Source organism: Somniosus microcephalus, chromosome 4 (genome assembly GCF_052327205.1).
Source record: "Somniosus microcephalus isolate GS21.2 chromosome 4, FLI_Smic_1.0, whole genome shotgun sequence".
Lineage (NCBI taxonomy): Eukaryota > Metazoa > Chordata > Chondrichthyes > Squaliformes > Somniosidae > Somniosus > Somniosus microcephalus.
This window is the reverse complement of record NC_140990.1, coordinates 85,946,873-85,959,380: the sequence shown is the minus strand read 5'-3', so window position 1 is coordinate 85,959,380 and position 12,508 is coordinate 85,946,873. Positions and strand designations below refer to the sequence as shown.

General features: G+C 47.1%; 1 long non-coding RNA gene across 1 annotated transcript; it reads right to left on the bottom strand.

The window, feature by feature from the left end:
* Nucleotides 1-5,022: 5,022 nt before the first annotated feature.
* LOC147119424 (uncharacterized) lies at nt 5,023-12,405 on the bottom strand. The gene is made up of 2 exons (XR_015078020.1): nt 11,623-12,405; nt 5,023-5,930 (listed from the first exon to the last, which is right to left on the bottom strand). It is a non-coding gene; the product is annotated as an uncharacterized LOC147119424 (long non-coding RNA).
* Nucleotides 12,406-12,508: the final 103 nt, after the last annotated feature.

Sequence of the window (12,508 nt, the reverse complement as noted above, 5' to 3'; positions counted from 1 at the left end):
TGTATTTATAAAGTGCCTTTAATGTAGTAAAACGTCCCAAGGCTCTTCACAGGAGCGTTAGAAAAGGTCAAAGAGGTAGGTTTTAAGGAGCATCTTAAAGAAGGAGAGAGAGGTAGAGAGATGGAGAGGTTTAGGGAAGGAATTCCAGAGCTTAGGGCCCAGGCAACTGAAGGCACAGCCGCCAATGGTGAAGCGATTAAAATCGGGGATGCTCAAGAGGCCGGAATTAGAGGAGCGCAGATATCTCAGGGGGGGTTGTAGGGGCTGGAAGAGATTACAGAGATCGGGAGGGGTGAGGGCACGGAGGGATTTGAAAACAAGGCTGAGAATTTTAAGGATCAGACACTTAAAAAAAAGCAGGGAGTGGGGGAGGGTCAAGCCCTTATGGGACAGGGTCGCTAATTCTGACAGTTACTGGGACAGACTGTATCTCCCCCTCTCCTCCACACAGGGATTTGTGGTAGTTAAAGGGACAGTGATTCTCCTTGTTCCACGAGATTGTAATTAAAGGCCAATGGAATCTTGGCTTTTATTGCAAGGGGGGTGGAGTATAAAAGCAGGGAATTCTTGCTTCAGTTATACAGGGTACTGGTGAGGCCACACCTGGAATACTGTGTACAGTTTTGGTTTCCATATTTAAGGAAAGATATACTTGCTCTCGAGGCAGTTCAGAGAAGGTTCACTGGGTTGATTCCGGAGATGAAGGGGTTGACTTATGAGGAAAGGTTGAGTAGGTTGGGCCTCTACTCATTGGAATTCAGAAGAATGAGAGGCGACCTTATTGAAACATATAAGATTGTGAGGGGGCTTGATTGGGTGGATGCGGGGAGGATGTTTCCACTGATGGGTGAGACCAGAACTAGGGGGCATAATCTTAGAATAAGGGTCTGCCGTTTCAAAACTGAGATGAGGAGAAACTTCTTCACTCAGAGGGTAGTAAATCTATGGAATTTGCTACCTCAGAGAGCTGTGGAAGCTGCAACATTAAATACATTTAAAACGGAGATAGACAGTTTCCTAGCTGCTAAGGGAATTAGGGGTTACGGGGAGAGGGCAGGGAAGTGGACGTGAGTCTAGCTTCGGATCAGCCATGATCCGATTGAATGGCGGAGCAGGCCCGAGGGGCCGTATGGCGTACTCCTGCCCCTACTTCTTATGTTCTTATGTACTACTCTGAGATGGCTACGAATCTTTAGTGCCGCCAGCCTTTCTAAAACATCTTCCTTTTTTGAAGATCTGTGTGAACTCGCTGGTGACTCAGCAGGTTGGATGAACTCTGAAACCTCTTTGCACAGTCAGAACATTTAAAGGGTCTCTCATCGGTTCTGGGGCAGGAGGGATCTGGTTAACAGTGATCACAATATCATTGGGTTTAAAGTAGTTATGGAAAGGGACAAAGAGAATCAATGGTGAAAATACCCAGCTGGAAGAGAGACAATTTCAGTGATTTGAGAAGGGATCGAGCACAGGTGGACTGGAAACAAAGATTGTCCAGGAAAACAGTGAATGACCAATGGCAGGCCTTCAAGGCTGAGATAGTTCAGGTACAAACCAAACATATTCCCATATGGAGGAAAGATGGACCATCCAAAGCTAGAGCTCCCGATGACAAAGGATATCGAGGTTGGAATAAAACAGAAAAAGGAGGTTTACGACAAATGTCAGGTACAGAATACCGTCAAAAACCAGGCAGAATACAGAGAGTGCGGGGGAAAATGAAACAGGATATAAGAAGCGCAAAGAGACAATGTGAGAAAAGATTAGCGGGTAACATAAAAGAGAACCCAAAAATCTTCTATAAACATATGAAAAGTAAAAGGATAGTTAAAGGAATGGTGGGGCCGATTATTGACCAAATAGGAGTTCATCATACGGAGGCAGAGGGCGTGGCTGAGGTACTGAATGAGTACTTAGCATCTGTCTTCACAAAAGAAGAGGATGAAGTTAATGTTGCAGTAGAGAAGGGGGGAGTAGAGAAATTGGATAAAAATAGTTCGAAAAGAGGTGCTCAATAGGTTGTCATCACTCAAAGTTAACAAGTCACCCGGTCCAGATGCGATGCATCCTAGGTTGTTGAGGGAAGCTAGGGTGGAGATAGCAGAAGCTCCGACCACAGCCTTTCAATCTCCCTCAGATGTATGGGAGGGGTGCCAGAGGACTGGAGGATTGCAAATGTTACACCCTGTTTAAAAAAGGGGAGAGGGATAAACCTGGTAACTACAGGCCAATCAGTCTAATGTCAGTGATGGGTGAACGACTAGAGACCATTGTCAAGGACAAAATTAATTCTCACTTGGAGAAGCATGGGTTAATAAGGGGCAGTCAGTATGGATTTGTTAAAGGTAAATCGTGTCTGACTAACCTGATTGAGTTCTTTGATGAAGTAACCGAGGGTTGATGAAGGTAGTGCAGCAGATATTGTATATATGGACTTTCAAAAGGCATTTGATAAAGTACCACATAAGAGACTTACTTGGAAAATAGAAGCACAGGGAATTAAAGGGCTGATGGTAATTTGGGTATAATTGGCTAAGGGAGCGGAGGCAGTGAGCAGTGCTGAGGGATGTTTTTCTGACTGCAGGGAAGTATGCAGTGGGTTCCCCCATGGGTCGGGATTAGGACCACTGTTCTTCTTGTTATATATAACTGACCTGGACTTGGGTATAAGTGGACAAGTTCGAAGTTCACAGATGATACAAAACTTGGCAACATAGTAAATAGTGAGCATAGTAGTAGCAGACTTCAGGAGGACAGAGACAGACTGTGAAATGAGCAGACACAAGGCAGATTAAATTAAATGAGGAAAAGTGTGAAGTGATGCAGTTTGGGAGAAACAACAGGGAGAGGCCGTATAATCTAAATGGGACTATTTTGAGGGGGTGCAAGAGCAGAGGGACCTGGGGGTCCATATTCACGAATCTTTGAAAGTGCCACGGCAAGTTGGTGAGGCGGTTCAGAAAGCGTATGGGATACTTGGCTTTGTAAATAGGGCCGTTGAATACAAAAACAAGGAAGTTACACTAAACCTTTACAAATCACTAGTTAGGAACATAGGACAGGAGGAGGCCATTCAGCCCCTCGAGTCTGTTCCGCCATTCAATGAGATCATGGCTGATCTGTGATCTAACTCCATTCACCCGCCTTTGGCCCATATCCCTTAATACCTTTGGGTAACAAAAACCTATCAATCTCAGATTTAAAATTAACAATTGATCTCGCATCAATTGCCATTTGCGGAAGAGAGTTCCAAACTTCTACCACCCTTTGTGTGTAGAAGTGTTTCCTAATTTCACTCCTGAAAGGTCTGGCTCTAATTTTTAGACTATGCCCCCAGTCCTAGAATCCCCAGCCAGCGGAAATAGTTTCTCTCTATCTACCCTATCTGTTCCCCTTAATATCCTGAAAACTTCGATCAGATCACCCCTTAACCTTCTAAATTCCAGGGAATACAACCCTAATTTGTGTAATCTCTCCTCGTAACTTAACCCTTGAAGTCCGGGTATCATTCTGGTAAACCTACGCTGCACTCCCTCCAAGGCCAATATATCCTTCCTAAGGTGTGGTGCCCAGAACTGCTCACAGTACTCCAGGTGTGGTCTAACCTGGGTTTTGTACAGCTGCAGGGTTTTGGCCTCAGCTGGAGTCTTGTGTACAGTTCTGGGCACCACACTTTAGGAAGGATGTCAAGCCCTTGGAGAGGGTGCAGAGGAGGTTGACCAGGATGGTACCAGGGATGAGGGACTTCAGTTATGTGGAGAGATTGGAGAAGCTGGGATTGTTCCCCTTAGAGCAGAGAAGGTTAAGAGGAGATCTAATAGAGGTGTTCAAAATGATGAGGGGTTTTGATCGAGCAAGTAGGGAGAAACTGTTCACTCTGGCAAGTGGGTCGGTAACCAACAGTCACAGGTTTAAAATAGTTGCTAAAAGAACTAGAGGGGAAATGAGGAGACTTGTTTTCACACAGAGGGTTGTTAAGATCTGGAACACACCATCTGAAAGGATGCTGGAATCAGGTTCCACAAGAACTTTCAGACAGTAATTGGACGTGTACTTGAAGAGGACTAGTTTGCAGAGTTCTGGGGATAAAGCTGGGGTTTGGGACTAAATTGGACAGCTCTTTCAAAGAGCCGGCACAGACAGGATGGGCCGAATCACCTCCTTCTGTGCTGTTAGATTCTATAATCAGTGTGAAGACGCTGGTGTCTCTTTAGGCTCTCCGAGCTTTTAAAGCTCTTCCCACAGTCAGAACATTTAAAGGGTCTCTTGTCAGTGTGAACAAGCTGGTGTGTCAGCAGGTGGGATGACTGAGTGAATCCCTTCCCACACACGGAGCAGGTGAACGGCATCTCCCCAGTGTGTATGTGTTGGTGTCTCTTCAGCTCCCAGGAGCTTTTAAAGCTCTTCCCACAGTCAGAACATTTAAAGGGTCTCTCGTCAGTGTGAACTTGCTGATGTGACAGCAGGCTGGAGGGCTGAGTGAATCCCTTCCCACACATGGAGCAGGTGAGCGGCCTCTCCCCAGTGTGTAGGTTTTGGTGTCTCTTCTGCTCCCGGGAGCTTTTAAAGCTCTTCCCACAGTCAGAACATTTAAAGGGTCTCGCGTCAGTGTGAACTCGCTGATGTGACAGCAGGCTGGAGTGCTGAGCGAATCCCTTCCCACACATGGAGCAGGTGAGCGGCCTCTCCCCAGTGTGTAGGTTTTGGTGTCTCTTCAGCTCCCCAGAGCTTTTAAAGCTCTTCCCACAGTCAGAACATTTAAAGGGTCTCTCATCAGTGTGAACAAACTGGTGTCCCTTCAGTTTCCCGGGGCTTTTAAAGATCTTCCCACAGTTAGGACACTGAAATGGTCTCTCCCCAGTGTGAACTCACTGGTGATTCTTCAAATACTGGGGTCTTTTAAAGCTCTTCCCACAGTTAGGACACTGAAGTGGTCTCTCATCAGTGTGAACAAGCTGGTGTTCCTTCAGATCCCCGGCGCTTTTAACGCTCTACCCACAGTTAGAACACTGAAATCAAATCAAATCAAATCAAATCAATTTTATTTGCCATATGTATAACTTCAATGGAATGTTTTTACTCCCCGATCACTTCCACATTAGGCTGTGGGAGCTCACAGAGACACGTCGCTATTCTACAGTGCCATGTTCAGTAAAAGTCAATTCAATTGCGTCCAATGGCAGTGGGAACGCAATGTCCATCAGCCGCTCCGTCTCCGCGGACTCCTCCTCCCTGTCGCCGGCTCCACAATATGGTGTACTTCTTCTCACGGTCACCATCTGGCCTCAGGTCTCCATGCCCGGCTCTCCCGCCTTCCCCTCGAACTGCGAGCTTCCCGCACTGTTGCCGGTTCAAATTTGCAACGGCCCGGGGCCTGCCTCTCACACTCACGTCCGGCCTCCAACCGCCATGCCTGGCTCCCCTCTTCCTAGTCTGAAACAGAAATTCACGACGAGGAGCTGCCGGGCAACGTGCCGAAGCGGGTCTTCATGGCTGCTGCTGCCGCTGCCTCTGCCCGACTCGCCGAACACATCGCTCCAGCATCAGGAGCGGGCGGCGGGGGTTGCGGGCCGTCCGAAGCAGGAGAGCGCTTAGCTCCGGCCCACCTCGATCGCCATCTTGAATCGAATTAAATGGTCTCTCGTCAGTGTGAACTCGCTTGTGTGTTTGCAGGTGGGATGAAAAAACAAATCCCTTTCCACACACGGAGCAGGTGAATGGACTGTCACTGGTGCAACTGCGCCGTTGAACTTCCAATGCAGACGGGGAACTGAATCCACGTGTGTGGATGGTCATCGCTGCAATCGCTGCTTTCTCCTTCCATGTGCAAAGGCCGATGATATTCAGGTCCTGATGAATCGAGCGACTCTGTCAGATCTTGACGTGATGTTTGGTCTGAGCTTCCCGCCTGTAACTGCTCCACTTCTATAACCCTGTAAATTGAGATCAGAAAAGGATCAGAGGCAAACTGTTGTTTAATTTTCCCCTTTCTGACCCTAGGGGCAGTGAAGGTGATTTTCAGGCCCCGGCTGCTGCACAGGTTGGTTGAAAGGATCAGCAGTAATGATAGCTGCAATACCCACAAGCCCCAGCACTCCCGAAAGTGCTCTGTTGACTCTCAGTCCCACACATGTGCTCAGGGCCCCCGCGTTCTCCCTCCTGCTCCACAATCACCCGTCCCGATCGGTCCGCAACGCGCATGCTCAGCGCAAAAAACCCCACGGTTGGAACATCGGGCGCGCATGCGGAGCCGCAACATCTGGTACGTGTGCGCGGCTCAGGTGGGGGTGAGTCGGTGTTTCACCTCAGTCGCCAGGGTGGTGCACATACGCAGGACAACCCAACAATCTTCCTGTCAGCAATCACTCCCTCGTTTCTTTACTAAAAACAGAAAATGCTGGAAATACTCAGCGGGTCAGGCAGCATCTGTGGAGACAGAAACTGAGTTAACGTTTCAGGTCGATGGCACTTCATCAGAACTGCTTGTTCTTTAGTGTCAGCCTGTGGCTCAGTTGGTAGCACTCTCGCCTCTGAGTCAGAAAATTGTGGGTTCAAGTCCCACTCCAGAAATTTGAACACAAAAATCTAATCTGACACTCCAGTGCAGTGCTGAGGGAGTGCGGCACTGTCAGAGGTGCCATCTTCTGGAGGAGGCATTAAACCGAGGCCCCGTCTGCTCTCTCAGGTGGACGTCTACGATCCTATGGCACCATTTTGAATAAGAGCAGGGGAGTTATCCCCGGTGTCCGAGCCAATGTGTTTATCCCTCAATCAACATAACAAAAAACATAGATTATCTGGTCATTATCAGATTGCTGTTTGTGGGAGCTTGCTGTGCGCTAATTAACTGCTGCGTTTCCTACATTACAACAGTGACTACACTTCAAAAGTACTTCATTGGCTGCAAAGCTCCGATGGTGGTGAAAGGCGCTATATAAATTGGGGAGGAGCGATCATAATATGATAGAATTCTTCATTAAGATGGAGAGTGAAGTAGTTGACTCAGAGACTAGAGTCCTGAATTTAAATAAAGGAAGCTATGATGGTATGAGGCACAAGTTGGCTAGGATGGATTGGGGAACATTACTTAAAGGGTTTGGGGAACGTTACTTAAAGGGTTGACGGTAGATAGGCAATGGCAAACATTTGAAGATCGCATGGATGAACTACAGAATTTGTTCATCCCTGTCTGGCATAAAAATAAAGCAAAAAAGGTGGCGCAACCATGGCTAACAAGGGAAATTAGGGATAGCATAAGATCCAAGGAGAGGACACGTAAATTGGCCAGAAAAAGCAGCAAACCTGAGGATTGGGTGAAGTTTAGGATTCAGCAAAGGAGGACAAATGGATTAATTAAGAGGGGGAAAATAGAGTATGAGAGTAAGTTTTCAGGGAACATAAAAACTGACTGTAAAAGCTTCTATAGATATGTGAAGAAAAAAAGATTGGTGAAGTCAAGTGTAGGTCCCTTGCAGTCAGAATCAAGGGAATTTATAATGGGAAACAAAGAAATGGCTGACCAATTAAATACATACTTTGGTTCTGTCTTCACAAAGGAGGACACAAATAACCTCCCAGAGATGTCGGGGAACATAGGGTCTAATGAGAGGGAGCAACTGAATGAAATCAGTATTTGTAGGGAAATGGTGTTAGGGAAATTGACGGGATTGAAGGCCGATAAATCCCCGGGCCTGGTAATCTACATCCCAGGGTACTTAAGGAAGTGGCCCTAGAAATAGTAGATTCATTGCTGGTCATCTTCCAAAATTCTATAGACTCTGGCACAGTTCCCATGGATTGGAGGGTAGCGAATGTAACCCCACTATTTAAAAAAGGTGGTAGAGAGAAAACGGGGAATTATAGACCGGTAAGCCTGACATCAGTAGTGGGGAAAATGCTAGAGTCCATTATAAAAGACTTAAAGATGCACTTGGAAAACAGTGACAGGATTGGACAAAGTCAACATGGATTTACAAAAGATAAATCGTGCTTCACTAATCTACTGGAACTTTTTGAGGATGTAACTGGTAGAATAGATAAGGGAGAACCAGTGGCTGTGGTGTATTTGGACTTTCAGAAGGCTTTCGATAAGGTCCCGCATAAGAGATTAGCGTGTAAAGTTGAAGCACATGGGATTGGGGGTAAGGTACTGACTTGCATAGAGAACTGGTTGGCAGACAGGAAGCAAAGAGTTGGGATAAACAGGTCTTCTTCGGAGTGGCAGGCAGTGACTAGTGGGGTACCGCAGGGATCGGTCCTAGGACCCCAGCTATTCACAATATATATTAATGATCTAGACGAGGGAACTAGATGTAATATCTCCAAGTTTGCAGATGACACAGAGCTGGGTGGGCGTGTGTGCTGTGAGGAGGATGCCGAGAAACTCCAGGATGATTTGGACAGGTTGGGTAATTGGGCAGATGCATGGCAGATGCAGTATAATAATGTAGATAAATGCGAGGTTATCCACTTTGGTGGCAGAAACAGGAAGACAGATTATTATCTGAACAGCAATAGATTGGGAGAAGGGGAAGTGCAACGAGACCTGGGTGTCCTTGTGCACCAGTCGCTGAAGTTAAGCATGCAGGTGCAGCAGGTGGTGAAGAAGGCAAATGGTATGTTGGCCTTCATAGCGAGAGGATTCGAGTACAGGAACAAGGATGTCTTGCTGCAGATGTACAGGGCCTTGGTGAGACCACACCTTGAGTATTGTGTGCAGTTTTGGTCGCCTTATCTAAGGAAGGATGTTCTTGCCATGGAGGGAGTGCAGCGAAGATTCACCAGACTGATACCTGGGATAGCAGGAAAGACGTATGAGGAGAGATTGGGTCGATTGGGCTTGTACTCGCTGGAGTTTAGAAGAATGAGAGGGGATCTCATTGAAACTTATAAAATTCTAACAGGACTCGACAGACTTGATGCAGGAAGGATGTTCCCGATGATCAGCCATGATCTTTGTATCTGCCAAAAGCCTCCCTTTTTTTCCTAATCCATTCTTGTACATCCCTTGCCATCCAGTGTTCCCTGGGCTTGTTGGTCCCACCCTTGACCTTTACGGGAACATGTTGGCATTGTACTCTCTCTATTTCCTTTCTGAAAGACTCCCGCTGCTCTGATGAGGATTTTCCTACAAGTGGGGAAAATACTAGAGTCCATTATAAAAGATGTAATAGCAGAGCACTTGGAAAACAGTGGCAGGATCGGACAAAGTCAACATGGATTTACAAAAGGTAAATCGTGCTTGACTAATCTACTGGAATTTTTTGAGGATGTAACTGGTAGAATAGATAAGGAAGAACCAGTAGATGTGGTGTATTTGGACTTTCAGAAGGCTTTTGATAAGGTCCCGCATAAGAGATTAGCGTGTAAAGTTAAGGCACATGGGATTGGGGGCAAGGTACTGACTTGGATAAAGAACTGGTTGGCAGGCAGGAAGCAAAGAGTTGGCATAAAAGGCTCTTTTTCCGAGTGGCAGGCAGTGGCTAGTGGGGTACCGCAGGGATCGGTCCTGGGACCCCAGCTATTCACAATATATATAAATGATCTAGACAAGGGAACTAGATGTAATATCTCCAAGTTTGCAGACGACACAAAGCTGGGTGGGCGTGTGTGCTGTGAGGAGGATGCCAAGAAACTCCAGTATGATTTGGACAGGTTGGGTGATTGGGCAGATGTATGGCAGATGCAATATAATGTGGATAAATGCGAGGTTATCCACTTTGGTGGCAAAAACAGGAAGGCAGATTATTATCTGAACGGCAATAGATTGGGAGAAGGGGAAGTGCAACGAGACCTGGGTGTCCTTGTGTACCAGTCGCTGAAGATAAGCATGCAGGTGCAGCAGGCGGTTAAGAAGGCAAATGGTATGTTGGCCTTCGTAGCGAGTGGGTTCGAGTACAGGAACAAGGATGTCTTGTTGCAGTTGTACAGGGCCTTGGTGAGACCACATCTTGAGTATTGTGTGCAGTTTTGGTCGCCTTATCTGAGGAAGGGTGTTCTTGCCATGGAGGGAGTGCAGCGAAGATTCACCAGACTGATACCCTGGGATGGCAGGAATGACGTATGAGGAGAGATTGGGTCGATTGGGCTTATACTCGCTGGAGTTTAGAAGAATGAGAGGGGATCTCATCGAAACCTATAAAATTCTAACAGGACTAGATAGACTAGATGCAGGAAGGATGTTCCTGATGGCCGGGGTGTCCAGAACCAGGGGTCACAGTCTAAGGATAAGTGGTAAGCCATTTAGGACAGAGATGAGGAGGAATTTCTTCACCCCGAGAATTGTGAGCCTGTGGAATTCTCTACCACAGAAGGCAGTGGAGGCCAATTCATTAAATATATTCAAGAAGGCGTTAGGTATATTTCTTAAGGCTAAAAGGATCAAGGGATATGGGGAGAAGGCAGGGACAGGGTACTGAATTTGGATGATCAGCCATGATCTCATTGAATGGCGGAGCAGGCTCGAGGGACCGAATGGCCTACTCCTGCTCCTATCTTCTATGTTTCTAAGTAGCTGATCCCAGTCCACTTTGGCCAGATCCTGCCTTATCATATTAAAATCGGCCTTCCCCCAATTTAGAACCTTTATTTCCGGTCCATCTTCCTTTTCCATGACTACCTTAAATCTCACCAATTATGGTCACTGCCACCAAAATGCTCTCCTACGGACACTTCTACCACTTGCCCAGCTACATTCCCTAGAATTAGGTCCAGTAGGACTTTGTACATGCTGGCTCAAAAAGCTCTCCTGGATGCACTTTAAGAATTCCGCACCCTCTAAGCCTTTCACACTCTGACTATCCCAGTTAATATTGGGGAAGTTGAAATCCCCCACTATTATTACGCTATTATTTCTACACTTCTCTGAGATTTGCCTACATATCTGTTCCTCTATCTCCCCCTGACTGTTTGGGGGCCTATAGTACACTCCCAGCAAAGTGCTTGCCCCCTTTTTGTTTTTAAGTACTACCCATATGACCTCATTAGAGGAACCTGCTAAGATATCATTCCTCCTTACTGCAGTAATTGACTCCTTGATTAATATTGCGACATCCTCTCTTTTACATCCCCCTCTGTCTCGCCTGAAGATTCTATACCACGGAATATTGAGCTGCCAGTCCTGCATTTACAGACACTCCCTGACCAGTCCTCATTTGTCCTCCATTTACAGATGCTCCCTGACCAGTTCCCATTTCTCCTCCATTTATAGACGCTCCCTGACTCGCTGGGGATTTCCCAGCACTTCCTGGTTGTCCCGGAGTTTGTGTCTTAAACTGGCGGGTAGTTGTGAGAGGCGGATAATGTTGAGTGTTTTAATAATGGGGCCTGGGGCCGCACTCGGGGTGTGAGCAGCCCGCGTCCCCCCCGCCCCCCGGGGTTTATTTATTTATTTATCTTTGTTTTTTTTTACATTGTTAGATGAATTTTTAATTATAATCAAGGTCACTGATTACAGCTTCTATGCAAATCTGCACATGCTCATAGAATTTGAGCCCTATAATATTAACACTCCTATAATGGTGTATAATAAAACCACCATTTAACATTTTTCAATCACAGTAATCATTGACCCCCACACCAGATTGTATTCACCCTGAGCAACGCCATGAGAGATACACTAGTTACCTGAAGATTACCCTCGATTGCATTGGGAAAATAACTTGACTTGCGAGAAGATTAAGATCCCTGTATAAACCTTCATATAAGCTCAGACATATTTCACATATCCTGGAGTATAGCAGTTGAAATAAACGAGCATTCAGTCACCTGTTTGCCAATACAATAGTTTCAGTTGAATTTGCTGCCTGTCTGTGAGAAGGTCACTGGCGGCAGCTTGGTAAAAGGAGCCCGAGGGCAGTTTCTGATTGGACCTTTCATTGGGTCCGATATAAATGTTGTGATCGTTTCTATAGCAACGAAGCCTGTTTGTGGACCTTGTGGGCAGACTGTATTTCACTCAATGTAACTTCAGGTGCTGCTTCTGTCAGGAGATTTCTGTTTCTCTCTGCCCTGCTTGAGCAGTCTGAGGGAAGGGCCGATCAAGTAGAAGATCGGAATAGCAAAGATTTCACTATTTTACCATGAGCACTGGGCAGAGCCTGTCCACAGTGCGCTCCGACACTCACACTGCTTTCTCGGTGTAATAATTTAACCCGCTCCCTGAGCTCGGGGTGTGAGCGGCCCGCGTTCCCCCGGGGTTCATGAACCCGCTCCCTGAGCTCGGGGTGTGAGCGGCCCGCGTTCCCCCGGGGTTCATGAACCCGCTCCCTGAGCTCGGGGTGTGAGCGGCCCGAGTCCCGCCGGGGTTCATGAACCCGCTCCCTGAGCTCGGGGTGTGAGCAGCCCGCGTCCCCCCGGGGTTCATGAACCCGCTCCCTGACCTCTCACCTGATGAGTCAGCGGCTGCTGCCAAGGTCCGCGCATGCTCAGTTCACACAGCCCGGGTGTGATTGACGGGAGCACGGACCAATAGAAAGAGCGGAGCGGGTCTGGAGGACCGAGCGGGCGGCGG